A 15,558-nucleotide genomic window follows, 5' to 3' on the forward strand; every position below is an offset into this window, starting at 1 on the left:
CAAGCCCAGCTCCACTAGGGTTAGCCTGAAGAAAGAGGCTCCTCCCTCCTTAACTGTCATCTTCTGGCCTCCTATTCCCCTCCAGCTATGCTCTGACTGTGTGGGGGAGAGGCTTGCGTACCCTAATATTGTTGTGAGCTATGCTGGCGGTGGTATAATAGCCACCGGTAGGGCCTCCCATGCCAGACAGGTCACAACCAAAGGGTATGACCAAAAGCGCCAAAGGGCAGGATAGGCTCTCTAGCCTTATGGCAACCATCCTAGGAGAAGGAAAACTCTAATCCCAAACCCGGGCAGATGGTACTCATCTAACCCTGTAAGGTCAACCATCTAATAAGAGAAGGAAACTCTAATCAAACCTACGACCCAAGGACCTCGCTGCCACCATCCATGCTTGTCAAGGCCTCAGCAGACGAACCTCTGGTTTAAAGGGTGAGGCCAGGTCTGTGCACACTGCGTTCCACCAGAAAAATCCATTGCACAGGCTCCAAGGATACATCCAACGTCATCAACGCGCTTGTAGAAAGCACGGATGAGTCCTTCCTGAATCTTCATTCACGAAGTAAAGCCAAGAAGAAGAATGTGCTCTCAAGTTAGCTTATGGTCCAGAGAACAAGCAAAACCTTTTAGATAAGTTGCAAGGCAGAGGCAACCCTACGAATGAAAGGCCTCCAAGTAACCCTCTTTTTAGCAGCTCTGCTTAATGTCTTGCAAACTCAGGGCAGCTATGGTTTCTTTGACTGAGTCAATCCACCCGTCATGCGGTCTTCCTCTTTTCCAATGGTTTTACATTAAAATAGAAGAGATTCTACATCAACATTAGGAAGAACTTCTTAACTCTAAGAGCTGTTTGACAGTGGAATAGACTGCCTTGGAGGGTGGCGGACTCTCCATCTTTCACGGTATTTAAACAGAGGTTGGAGACTAGAATGTGGAGCAGTGGATTCAAGCTATAGGAAAAGAGATTCCACCTCCACATTGGGAAGATTTTCCTGATGGTAAGAGCTACTCAACAGTGGAAGACATTGCCTTGGAGTGTGGTGGAGTCTCCTTTTTTGGAGGTTTTTAAACAGAAGCTGTATGGCCATCTGTCAGGGATGCTTTAATGGTGTGTTCCTGCATGGCAGAAGCGGGTTGGAATGGATGGCTCTTGAGGTCTCTTCCAACTTTATGATTCTCTGATTTTTTAGTTTAGTTGCAAATCAATTAGTTCTTTATTACAGTTCAGAGACCCAGAAAAACCTTGTAGTTTAGTTTCATATTCCTTCAAGGCAGGGAGTTGGAGTAGATGGCCCTCGATGACCAATCTGCAAGGTTCTATAACTGTGATCGTACTGCTATTAGACTGACCAAGTATTCAAATTTTTCCCCAATAGGTCATGTCATCTCAAAGTATGATAGTCTTAGTTTGTTCATCTTGGTTTCTGGCAACACATTTCAAATGTTGACTCTTGCCCCTAATAGCTTTCTTCGCTGTCCAGTTTCCACAGCCATACATCGAATTCAGAAGCGCTATGGCCTGGATGATTCTGACTTCAGTACCTACTAATATACACTTCACAATCTTATCTAGGTTCTTCATAGCTGCCTTTCCAAGTCCTAGTCTTCTTCTGATTTTTCTTCTTCTGATTACAGCCTCCATTTTGATTGATGACTGAGCCAAAGCATGGGAAAACTTGAACAACTTTCATGTTCTCATCATTCACTCTAAATCTTAAGTGGCCATTATTTTTGTTTTCAAGATATTCATCTCTAAAGCTCCTTAGGAAATGTATGTCCTGCTTTTCTTCCATACGGAACCTCAGGCAGCTTACAACATAGATTTTAAAAAATGCAACTAACTCCCCCTCAATCATAGTAAAAAAAAGTTTTTTAAAAAACAAATACACTATGTTTGCAAGAAGAGAATTTCTTCAAGTAAATAGATAATACTCAGCAAATAAGCAGCTGCTAGGGTCAGTGTGCAAAGGGATTTTGTGGCACCTTTGAGACTACCTGAAAGATAGAAGTTGGTAGCATGAGATTTCCTAGATTTGAACCTACTTCCTCAGATGCACCTATGAAAGTCTATGAAAGCTTGTGCAACTAACTTCTATCTTCTTATCTTTCAGTTAGTCTCAAAGGTGCTGCAGGATCCCTTTGCATACTGATTTTCCAGACTAACATGGCTATGTCTTTGAGCAACTTTGAGTTGTAGTATAAGCTTTTGTACACTTGGAGCCTTGTTGCATGAGAAAAGAAAGCCAAAACAGAGCAGGAGAATTGTGGCTTTCTCCATGCCTTTCTCAATGCTATCATCATAGTATGTCTGTTCTCTTCCTCAGGGAGATGGTCATAAAAGTGTGCCTTTTGTCATGCTGGAAAAGTGTGTTCAGCAAAAGGCATACTTTTATGATCATCTCCCTCAGGAAGGATAATGGAAGTGCTATATGCATGCGGAAAGGCATGGAGAAAGCTGCTACTCTTCCACTCTGTTTTGGTTTTCTTTTCTCATGCAATAAGGCCTTTCATCTAGTTCCTCAGTTGAATGGAGTGAATCTGTGCCAGGAAGGATCTGTATAATCAGACTTTATGAATAGCCATAGAAAAGCAAAACTTGTGGGTATGGAGATGAGGTGAGAAGTTCAGGTTTAAAAATGGTCATTGAGGGACAAAGGCAGGAGGAAAGATGTTGCCTAAGACAAAGAGACCTGGTATCTGTTAGTACTGTAGCTACAAGGTTGTGAGTTCAATCCCAGGGGTCCAAGTTTGACTCAGCCTTCCATCCTTTTGTAGTTTGGTAAAATTAGTACCCAGCTTCTTAGGGGCAATTGGTTTACAGATTGTAAACTGCTTAGACAGGGCTGAGTTCATTGATAAGAGGTATAGAAATATAAATGCTAAATGCTAAGACCAGGGTGGGTGGATGACCCCAGTAAAGGCAGAGGGAGTATTGGAAGGTGGTGTGTACAGGCTGGATACAAGAAAGTAGATATGCTAAATTGGCTAAGAGCAGCCTCATGAAGCTGAGGTGTTAACCAGTGTTATAATCACTCCATGCATCTGAGGAAGTAGACCAAGGGCCGGTACAGACTGGTACAATATGGTGTCTTCACGGTGATGTGGGGGCATGGTGTTCAGATGGCGCATGCCCCTACACCACCAGGAAGCCATATGGCTGACTGCTTCAAGGTGCTGCGGGGGCACTGCATTTAGATTCAGCATTCTGCCACTGTGCCACAAAGCCAAGGTGGGGCAGGAAAAGCCACTGCAAAAAGGAGCGGCAATTTGCTGCTTCTTTTTTGAGGCGGCAAAATGCCAGAGTGGTGTCATGGCATGTGGTTGCCGTGGTGCCCACCTGGCTCTTTCAGGGGCAGCGTCTGTTTCGTCCCCAAGTCTACGAAAGCTTATGCTATAACCTCTTTCAATTAGTCCTAAAAATGCCACAAAGTCTCTTTGAATACTGATATTTCAAACTAACACAGCTATGTCAAGTCACCATCTGTGCAGCTAAGATGCACAACCAAATGCTCATGTCCTTCCTTTGCAATGCACATGCATGCACTGTGTAACTACATGCTCAGCTACTCCCAGAATCTTGAACTGACTGCAGTTTTTCCACTTGTGTGCTGTTGTGTTGTGCCTTCAAGTTGTTCCCAACCTTGAGATGAAATTATCATGGGATTTTCTTGGCAAGATTTGTTCAGAGAAGAGTTTGCCATTGCCTTCCCCTGAGACTAGAGAGTATGACTTGTCCAAAGTCACCCAGTGGGTTTCTGTGGCCAAGCGGGGATTTAAACATGGGTCTTCTATCTAGTCCAACTTTCAAACCACTGCACCATGCTGGCTCTTATTCTGCACTGGACAAAAATGTCCCAGCACTTGCATTGGCTTAATTTACACAAGCAGAAGACACAAACAGGATTCAGCCATAGGTTCTTGCTAGATGAGACCCTTGTTTTTCTGTGACTGTCACATGCCCAAGAACATCCCACTCTGGGATTTGGTGCATACTGCAGAGACAGATGGAGGAAAAGACTCTCCTTCTCAATCTTTCTTTTTAAGCAGTTATACAGTGAGGAGGAAAGTGGGGAGGAAAGCAAGAAAAAAACTTGTGAATTAACAATAATAACGGAATAATAACAGAGAGTGCTTCCCCCTCCCTCCTCTCCTACACCTTGCTCTCCATTCAGGCCTTTTGACAATAAACAAGGTCATTTGATTCATCCATTTCTTGGAGTAAACAAAGTCTTACAATAACACCTCCCCCTTTTCCTGCCCCCCTTGTACCTCCTGCCCCCCTCATTTCTCCAAGAATAGATGCCTTCCCAGTTCCCACTTACCTTACTCTCTGAGAATCCTACTCCTGGCCACTTCCTCCAGCAGAGTTCAGGGTTTCACAAATGTGCAGCATTTCCTACTCAGTGTGGGAATTTTACCTTCCCCAAGTAACATCTGCCCAGACACCCCGGCCTTTCTTCTCTTTGTCTTTCTCTCTGTGTCTCTCATACGTATGCGTGTGTGTATTTGACTTCTGTTCTCTGTTGCAAAACAATATATGCAAGAAAAAAAATTCCCACCCCAGACAGTGATAGGAATCAGCTGAAATGCATCTAGATCATTTGCGGAAGGGAGAACAGAACTTAAAAGCAATGGCTGGACTCCTTTGGGGAACTTACATCTTCTAATCAAATGGCAACCTTATTGTAAGCAGACTTATGTTGTACTGTTGTACAATGTCCGCATCCAGGTAAAGAGCTGCTGTTATATTACTATGTAGGGGAGTCCATAAAATGACTGCTGCACAGTGGGGTGGAAGTGCATCAGATGTGTTGTGCATTGGTCCAGTTGTGCACCAAGACATTGGCTAGGGAGTGCCAATGCAAACTGGTAGAGCTCTCAGTACACAATAAGATCACTCTTGCCAGTGTCCTATTGTGCATCTTTGCAATTCACTAACAGGATTTCTTAGTGCCTTTCTTAGTGCCAAACACTGCAGCTGCTGTTTTTATTTATTTATTTATTTATTTATTTATTTATTTATTTATTTATTATCTTACCTTTTCCCCAAAACTGGAACTCAGGGCGGCTCGCAACATTTAAAAAAACAAAAACAAAAAACAGTACAATTAAAAGCATACTAAAATAGTACATTAAAACAGAATTAAATTATTACAATATTAAAACTAGTTACATATTAAAAGAATAAAATACAATTAAAAAGAAAAAAAATGTTAAAAATACTTTAAAACAGTACAACACCATCCTATGAGTTTACAACTTCCTACATTAAAAGCCTGCCTAAACAGGTGGTCTTGGCCTGCCGGCGGAAGGATAACAAGGAGAGGGGAATTCCAGAGTTTAGGGGTAGCCACAGAAAAGGCCCTCTCTCATGTTGCCACCAACCGTGCTTGTGATAGTGGTGGGATGGCATGGATCTAAGGGCCTCTCCTGAGGATCAGTTCATACAGAGAGATTCGGTCTGCCAAATAGAGCTTTATAGGTCATCACCAGCACTTTGAATTGTGTTGGGAAACAAACTGGCAGCCAGTGGAGCTGTTTAAAGAGGGGTGTTGTGTGGTCTCTCTAACCTGCCCCTGTTAACGGCCTGGCTGCATCTCTTTGGATCAGTTGAAGTTTCCAAACACTCTTCAAAGGCAGCCTGAAGTGGAGTACATTTCATTAAAGTAGTCCAAAGGGGATGTAACCAAGGCATGTACCACTGAGGCCAGATCCGGCATTTCAAGGAATGGGTGCAGCTGGTGCACAAGTTTTAAATGTGCAAAAGCAGTCCTGGTCACTGCGGAGACCTGGGCCTCCAGGTTCAGAGCTAAGTCCAAGAGTACCCTCAAACTGCGAACCTGCATCTTCAGGGGGAGTGTGACCCCATTTAACACAGGATGAATTCCTCTTCCCTGATCTGCCTTCTGACTGACCAGGAGCACCTCTGTCTTGTCTGGATTAAGTTTCAGTTTGTTTGCCCTCATCCAGTCTATTACTGGTACCAGAGTAGAGTGTCACCTGCATACTGATGGCACCTCCTGCACTCTGGTAGTGAGGCCATTGCAGTTGAGGAAACAGGACAATCTGAAGGCAGTTTGTGAAACCAGGGGTGTAGCTGGGGATCCAAAAAGCACATTGCCCCAAGTACAGTCAGCCAATGAGTTTTATAGTGTTTTAATGTGGTGTTTTAAAATTGGTTTAAAAACTTTTTGCAAATGCTTTTTATTTATTGTTATGGAAGCCCCCTTGGGCCCCAGCCTGGGAGAAAACCAGCATAGAAATAAAGTAAATAAAATAAATAAATACATTTATCCACAGATTCAAGCATCCATGGCTTGAAACTCACTCTCTCTCTCTCTCTCTCTCTCTCTATATATATATATATATATATATAATCTCCAAAAAGCAAACCTTGTTTTTTCCATTTTATATAAGGGAGACCATTGGGACCACAAAAACTAATTAATAATGTGGAGCCAGCACGGAGTAGTGGTTTGACTGTTAGACTATGACTCTGGAGACCAGGGTTTAATTCCCCGCTCAGCCATGAAATGAAACCCACTGGGTGATCTTGGGCAAGTCACATGCTCTCAGCTTCACAAGAAGGCAAAGGGAAACCTCCTCTGAACAAATCTTGACAAGAAAACCCACTGATGGGTTGCCATAAGTCAGAAATGACTTGAAGACACACAACAACAACGGAAGCAACAAACAGCATTTTACTGTGCCATTGTATTTGATGGGGCTTGAGTATTCATGGATTTTGGTTTCCATGGGGGGTTATGGAACCAAACACTAGCAGGTGCAAAGGTCCCTTTGTAAAAAATTTGCCCTCTCAAATGAAATTTTCCTTTAGTTTCCAAATATCCAACATTGAAACTAAGCATTTAGAAATTTAGGAGCTTATCACATGCACATTTAATCTGCCTGCACCGTAACAGGTGCCAGAAATCAAAGCCAACGCAATGGTAAATAGCAACAGCAGCAACCTTTTCAGCAGGATCTTGGCCCTGCTCTTCTTGCTCTTCTCAATCTCTCTTACTGGCCAGTCGAATGTGCCTGGCCTTCTGAAGCAAACAATCTTGGCAACCCCAAGCTACCCAAAGTATGAATGAACAGAAGGACCAAAGGAAACACCTGCTGGGAGAGGAAACACAGGACAACTTTTATTATCCCTTTTCACAGGTCTATTCAGAACTCCATTAGGGGTTTCCTCTTCCTTTCTTGGGCTGCTTTTGGGCTCATTCACCGTGAAAAACACAGGCTGCCTCCACTTCACTTGATGCCAGCAAACATTGCCAAAGCTTCCAAAACCTCAACCAAGTTGTGTTGTATTTAAAACCACCTGATCCTCCAGGGAACCACGAGTGCATTTATTATTTTGAAATGAAAGATGTTGTGATTGTCTGAGGCCTAATCTTTCCTCTCTCCTTTCCCCCCCTTCTTTTGATTCTGTTTCTCAGATTGTGCCCAGTAAATGTTGCTTCCCTTCCGAAAACACAAATGCCAGGTCAGTAAATACACGGATGCCCTTTTACGCTTTATGTGACAACTGGGATTCGCTGGTGTTTCCCATGACAATGTGTTCTTTATTTTATGTACAGATTTATTACATTTTTAAAAAAAACACTGCCTGATAAATAGGTTTCTTTGTAGGTATTATATGAATGGATTAAAAATATGAAATGCCAAGAAAACAATTAAAAACATACAACCCAGGACAGAATAATATAGAACAAAACCAGGGCAAAGACCTGAAAGTGCTCAAACAATTTCCAAAATGGAGTCCAATGATGGTCTTAATTTTAGAGGATTAAAAGAACTGAAAATATGAAAGACAGAAAATATATAAGAAAGGAATACAATTATTGAATTGTTGGTTAATAAGATGAAATGGACAAATATTTCACTTGTTTAATATTGTGGTATAATTATATAAGACATAATGGTATACGATAAAAGATATTGAGATTATGTAAATATGATCAAATTATTTTGGTCATTGGTAAGAGTTGGGAAAGTAAGTTTTAAAAGAGATTTAAAGAAGTAGAGAATTAATTAGAGATAGGGTTGACATGAAAGAAACTATAAGATACAAAATTAAACCAAGATAAGAAGGAATAAGAAGTCATTTGTATTGGTGTTTGTTTGTTTTTCTGTTTATGTGTATTTTTTTTTAGTTTGAGCTTGTTTTATAGTTTTAAAGATTGATTGATTTAATAAATATATATTTTAAAAAAACAGTTTCCAAAATGCCAAGTGGCAGAAGACATGTTCACCTGATAATGAAAAGACCACAATTCACACATCAGCCTCTCTAAGGAGGATATTCCACAGGTAGCATGCCACCACTGCAAAGAGCATGGCTGGCATTCTTCTTAGGACATATGTCTTCATGCATGACCTTAAATGTACGCATAATGAAACTGATTAGTTTTGCAAGATCCCTATTCACTTAGGAGTTGCCATGACATTACAATGTCTGCGTGTCCATTGTTCAGTGGTGGAGCAACTAATGTGCCATGGCCCCATGTACAGAACAGGCGCACCCAATACACATCAAAAGTGTTCAGTGCTCCTCAGAAGAGCCTGATGCACATCAAAATATGCTCAACAGGGACACCCAATGTACATTAAAAGTGGCCAAGATTCCTCAAACGTGCCTGATGCACATCAGAAGTTTTCCATGTGCACAAGGACACCCAATGTGCCTCAAAAGTGTTCACTCAGAAGAGCCTGATGCACATCAGAAGGGCCCCAGGTGCACAACAGGGACACCCAATGTGCTTCAAAAGTGACCAGTGTTCCTCAGAAGTTCCTGATGCACATCAGAAGTGCACAATGTGTGTCAACTGCCCAGTGGCAGGGGGAGTGTCATCCTGTTGATCCTCCTGGATCTCTCATCCAAACAAGAAAAAGAGAAAGATGCTGGCACTCTCAAAGTTTAAATAAGAAGCACTCTGGAAATAGGGAGCACCTGCGAGACCCAGATGGACTATAAATATCCCAGCACCTCCCTCAGTCCCTATGGCTAACAACCATCCTTTTCCTTGGGAGAAAGCTGCTGCTGCTGGTGCCTTGTTCTTTGATTGATTGCCTTGAATCTTGCCTGGACTCTGACTATTCTTCTGGATTACCCTTTGGACTGCTTTTCTGAACTGAATACTGTCTTGTGAATGACCCAGACTGGACTAGACTACCTCTGCTTTTCTGTTGTTGCCTTGGTGAGCTTGCACTCTATCTCCCCATCTCTGCTTAAAACCACTGCAAGGCACTGAGGCTTCGTGCTGGGAGTCTGGCTAGCTTACCAAGGGCAAAACAGGACACAGTGGCTCAGAGTACTTGTGGCCAGCTTTGTCTGGTCTGCCAGCTTTGGCTTTTCCTGGACAGAGATAACTTAGCATTAGTAGTCCATGCACCGGTAATGTCTCAATTAGACTTCTGCAATGGACTCAGTGTGGAGCTGCCCTTGATGACAACTCAGAAACTACAACCAGTGCAAAAATACAGCTGCTAGAGTGCTCACTGGTATTCGTTTCAGATATCATAGAACATCTATTCTGAAAGGATTGCACTGGCTGCCAATACATTCCTGTTCTGAATCCAAAAAACAGGCAACAATATTTAAAGCCGTAAATGGCTTGGGACCACAATCCTTGATGGAGTGCCTCTCTCTCTCTCTCTCCATGTCTGCCTGTGAATAGAGATCTATTGGAGGGGTCCTCCTCCATGTCCCATCATTAGGGGAAATTCATTCTGGAAGGTCATGGGAGAGGGCTTTTTCTGTGGTGGCACCCCAGTTGTGGCATGTCCTCCTTCTGGAAGTTTGATTGGTGTCAGTGTTGGAACATCCTTGTCAACATCCTTTTTGGTGGATGTTTAGCTAAAGCACCCTTGCAGGTGGTCATCTGAAATCTGGTTTTGAAAACCCAATGAAGGAGAGTCTACCACCTTCCATTTTAGTTTATTCCACTACTGAACAGTTCTTACTCTCAGAGGCTTCTTCATAATATCAATCAGGATCTTGTTTCTTGTAATCTGAAGCAATTGCTTCAGGTCCCAGCCCCTCAGAACAGCAGAAAACAACTTTGCTCTGTCCTCTACATGAAAACCCTCTATTTAAAGATGGCTATCATATCATTTCTCAATCCCAGTCCTTCTAATATAACTTGCTATGACAGGACCGGATGTGACTTTTTCTTTATGCGTTGCAAATGTTGTTCCACCGAGCCACAGCTCAGCTATTTGTTTGGCAACCCAGAAAGAAAGAAGAAGAAAAAAGAGGGGAACCCCAATGTATTTTACAATGTGCAAGTGTCTGAGCTGAAAGATGACAGATGATTCAAAGGTGTGGTCCTTATCCATGCCTGTAAGCAATGACTGCAGTGTGTCCATGGACCAGGGTGGCAGGGAGCCACACCAAGCCTTCTCATAGATAGGAGGATGTAGGTGACTTGTGTTTTCTGTTGCAGATCATAAGCCGTATTGTTTCTTGCTCCAATGCTCAGAGAGGCTTTTCTGCAAACCAGATCCCGTCTTGGCTGCATTTTCATAACAGGAAATCCCCTGCTCTCTCTTAGAGCGTGAAGGAACTCCATTGTATGTGACAGAATCCACACCAGGAATTGGAAATTGACTAGCTGTGGGGATACTCACTGTGCCAAGTTTCTTAGCTCCATTTCTGAACCTAAATAGGAGATGGCTATCACTGGAAGTTTGCACATCCTCTATGAGGTAGCAGAAAGAAATAGAGAAGTCTTCTGCCCAATGGGTCAGTGCTTCAGTGGGTTGAGTGGCGGAGTTCAGAACAACATGGTGCATTGAATATATTGACATGAATACTATTGTCAGTCCTGATGACTTCAAGGCCCAGAATCCCCCAGCTGATATGGCAGGCAGGCATGTGGGCTGGAAACTGTAGGCGAGAATGATGCTGGTGTCATAGGAAGGCATAAGTTTCCTTATCAGTGAAATATGCAGCTTCAGATTGTGGTGGAGTCTCCCTCTTTGGAGGTTTTCAAAGAGAGGCTGGATGACCATCTGTTGGAAGTGCTTTGATTCCTGTATGGCAGAATGAGGTTGGAGTGGATGGCCCTTGAAGTCTCTTCTAACTCTCTGATTCCATTATTAGGCTCAGGATATTTTAGGGACTGCCTCACCTCACACACTCCCTGTGCCTCACACCTTGTTGCTGAGTTTGTCTGAAGTGTTTTGGTTGGTTATTTGCATGTCTTCAAAGCCCAGCCCACTCTCACCAGGCCTTAGGTTGGTTGCGCTGAACATCTAGATATTTTTCCTTATCAGGCAAGTGGCTTCAATTGCTTTTGGAGATACTTTTTCTTTCTTACAGGCTTAACTTAATATTTAATTCACTTGGGTTGTTTTTGTTCTGCTTCTTTTTGTCTTTGTTGTTAGTGGAGTTTGCTGACTATGCTCTCTATCTTAGAATCATCATACACCACTTTGATACATCCATATAATTAAGTGGTGCATGAGCATATAAAGTCAGTTTTCAAAGCTGTAAAAACACATTGGAATCTCAGCATGGTGCATTCATGGAAGGGAGAGCAGGGAAAGATTTGTGCACACAGTAACAGCTAGTGGCTCCCATATCAGCAGAAGAGATGAATTTACTCCGGTATTAAGTCCAAACTTTAATAGAATTATCTAAAGTGTTGAAATCTACACACGCACACAGTTCAGCACCTTACATCCAGTGTAGAGATTAATTATGGGAGCAGAATGGCAAAAGAGGTGAATGGTCTTGGCCATAGCATGGGGCAGATGTAAAGAACCAAGGTGAGATGTCAGAAGCTCAGAGTAGATACGTAAACCAGACATATACTAGGGTTTCTGCTGAGACATTGGAGAAGAAGGATGATATGAGGTATGGAGAAAAAACATATGAGGTTGAAGGAGTGGGGCATGTCCTGTTTATTGAAGAGAAGATCGATGAGTGATATAATTGCACGTCTCAGGGGCTGTCACAGAGAGGAGGCTGCAGGCTTGTTCTCTGATTCCCCAGGAGGTCGGACCAGGTCTAATGGTTTGAAGATACAGGACAGTAGATTTTGACTGAAAATTAGACGAAATTATTTGATGGTAAATGTGGTTCAGCAATGGAACCAATTGCCTAGAAAGGTGGTGGAGTCCTTTTCTCTGGACATCTTTAAAAAGAGTCTGGACAGCTACCTGTTGGGGATACTCTAGCTGGAGATCCTACATTGAGGGGGTATGCGGACTCAATGGACAGTGGGACCCCTTCAATGCTGTAGTGCTGCAAAATGAGAAGTAACACAAGTTGGCAAAAGTTCCAATGCCAAAACGCCCTTATCATCAAAAAGTTCCTTCTAATGTTCATAGAATCATAGAGTGGGAAGAGACCACAAGGGCCATCCAGTCCATCCCCTTGACATTCAGGAATATACCATCAATACACTCCCAACAGATGGCCATCCAGCCTCGGTTTAAAAACCTCCAAATAAGGAGACTCCACTACACTCTGAGGGAGTGTCTTCCACTGTCAAATAGCTCTTACCACCAGGAAGTTCTTCTTAATATTGAGGTGGAATCTCTTTACTTGTACTTTGAATCCAGTTCCTATTCTCTAGAGCAGCAAAAAAACAAGCTTGCTCCATCCTCAATATGACATCCCTTCAAATATTTGAACAGGGCTATTATATCACCTCTTAACTTTCTCTTCCCCAGGCCAAATATATCCAGCTCCCTAAGCCTTTCCTCATAGGGTTTGGTGGTTTCCAGACCCTTTACCATTTTGGTGGCCCTCCTCTGGACACGCTCCAACTTCTCAATATCCTTTTTGAATTGTGGTGCCCAGAACTGGACACAGTATTCCAGATGAGACCTAACCAAAGCAGGACAGAGTGGCAAAATCTACTCTCCTATAACTTCAGACCATTAGACCTGGCCCTAACATTTGGTGCACCAGTGGGTAATTTAGGAAGCAGAGGAGAAAGAATCCAAAAACCAAGCCAAGGCTCACTGTGGAGATTAGCTAAGATTCTACATCATGCTTGTGAGGTGCAAATCTGCAGTATGTAGTAACATGGTGATTGTACTGACCTACTAAATACTGAAATTGTGCAGTCAGTGCTGTATCTGCCAGTATACCTGTTTATTGTCCTCAAGGTGTAGGGAATAACACATATTAGCTGTTTCTGCAATCCCAGTACATCAAGCAGCACATTGCAGGCACCAATGAAGAGTTTACATGCCATCCAAGAACACACAGTTGCATGGAAAATGGTCACACTTGCAGAACTCCACTTACCCAATCATGAACTGAATATGGCCATAATCCTACATTGCCCAGTGTAGTGTAAGATTCTCACAGGTGGAATCCCGGTACACTTTTCCAATTACTGTTCAAAGAACTCATGGTTTTGCAACCATTCCATGCTTGCAGAGGAACAGGAGGAGAGAGGCATCTGGCTATGCCCCAATGCCTGATGTAGATGGATGACATTAATCTCAAAAGTGCTAGAAGATCTCTCTACATACATTTTTCACTGAGCTTCAGTGGGATCCTCCAGAAAGCTTGGCAGATGATTTATTTATTTTGCTAAACATAGGAGTTAATTATTATTATTATTTTACTATTAATATTATTTATATCCCACCTTTCTCATGATATAGGGACTCAAGGCAGCTAGTAACTCATTTAAAACAATACAAATTGAAATTAATACAAAAGCATTACCAAGTATAAAATTTTTAAAAAGTAATTTGAAATGTTACAAACACTATAGATTAAAATATTAAAATGTATTAAAAAAAACTATATACTAACCTTGACAAGAGCCAGTATGGCATAGTGGTTGGATTAGATTCCCTGCTTGAATATGGAAAGCCCCTGGGTGGCTTTAGGTGAGTCACACCCTCTCAGCCCCAGAAAATCCCATGATAGGTTTGTCTTAGGGGTCATCATAGCTTGGAAACAACCTGAAGGTGGTGAGACAGTGAGAAGGTCCTCTCTGGACGATCTCAACACTCTGGTGGGCTCGTAAAAGGAGATACAGGGGCTATACAGACGGGAAGCTAAACACCGCCCCTGTATGCCCTGGACTGGTGCTGCAGCAGTGGCACACTGTGGCACTGATCAGAACCTCAGAAAGAAGCTGCTCTGAGCAGCTTCCTGGAAGGGGCATCATTGGCGCACTTGCGCGCCATGATGATGCTCTTTTCAGCCAGAGCCGTTTGGGTGCTGTGCGTCACGGATGCCATCATGGCAGCCGAGCAGCGGAACTAGGGCTGGGGGCAGGTGAATGCTCAGCCCTAGTTCAACTGCCTCACAGTCCTTCAAATAATCTGGACTCAAGCTGCATAGGGCTTTATAGGTCAAAACCAGCACTTTGAATTGTGCCTGGAAATGGACCGGTAACCAATGGACTTGTTGTAACAAGGAATTTGTATGCACCCTGTATTCAGTTCCAGTTATCAATCTGGCTTCAGCTTTTGGGGCCACCTGAAGTTTCTGAGCACTTTTCAAAGGTAACTTCATGTAGAGAGCATTACAGTACTCCAAGTTAGACTTGCATATGTCACTGACACGATTGCTGGTCTATGCTTGCTGCACAATGGCCCAAAAATAGAACCACATTTCAACACCTTGATCAAGTTCTTTATAAATGAGTTACTGTAGATGATGGAACAGAAGGCATGTGTATCTGATGATTTATCAGATTTACAGATGACACCAAATTGAGGTGGTGCTGGTGGTGGCTAATAAACCAGAGGAAAGGCTCTGAATTCAAAATTATCTTGACAGACTGGAGAGCTGGGCCAAGACTAGCAAAATGTTATTTCAACAGTAATAAAGGTAAGCTACTACATCTAGGTAGGAAAAATGAAATGCACAACTAAAGGGAGGGGTGACATGGCTTGAAAGCAACACATGTGAAGAGGATCTAGGGGTCTTACTAGACCAGAAGCTAAATATGAGTCAACAGTGTGATGCAGCAGCCAAAAAAGCCAAGACAATTCTGAGCTGCATCAAAAGGAGCATGGTGTGCAAGTCAAGGAGAGTATTGGTGGCACTCTATTCTGGTTTGTTCAGGCTTCACCTGCAATACTGTGTCCAGTTATGGGCAGCACATTCAAGAAATCTGCAAACTGGAACATGTTCAGAGACCAAAATGGTGAAAGGTCTGGAAGCCAAGTCTTGTGAAGAAGGACTTAGGGAGTTGGGTATATTTAGCTTGGAGAAGAGAAGACTTAAGAGATGGCATGATAGCCATCTTTAATAGTTAAAGGAATGCCATGTAGACAATGGAGCAACTTTGTTTTCTGCTGTTCCAGAGACTAGATTACAGACAAGTTATTTCAAATGATAAGAAAAGAGATTCCACCGAAACATTAGGAAGGACTTCTTGACGATGAGAGCTGTTTGACAATAGAACAGATTGCCTCAGAGGATGGTGGACTCTTCCCCTTTAGAGATCTTTAAAGAGAAATTGGATAAGCATCTTGCAGGAGTGCCTTAGTTGTGTATTCCAGCATGGCGGGGGAGTTGGATTAGATGACCTTTGTGGTCCCTTTCAACTCTAGGATTCTAAG

The sequence above is a fragment of the Sceloporus undulatus genome, chromosome 1 (assembly GCF_019175285.1).
Source record: "Sceloporus undulatus isolate JIND9_A2432 ecotype Alabama chromosome 1, SceUnd_v1.1, whole genome shotgun sequence".
Taxonomy (NCBI): Eukaryota; Metazoa; Chordata; class Lepidosauria; order Squamata; family Phrynosomatidae; genus Sceloporus; species Sceloporus undulatus.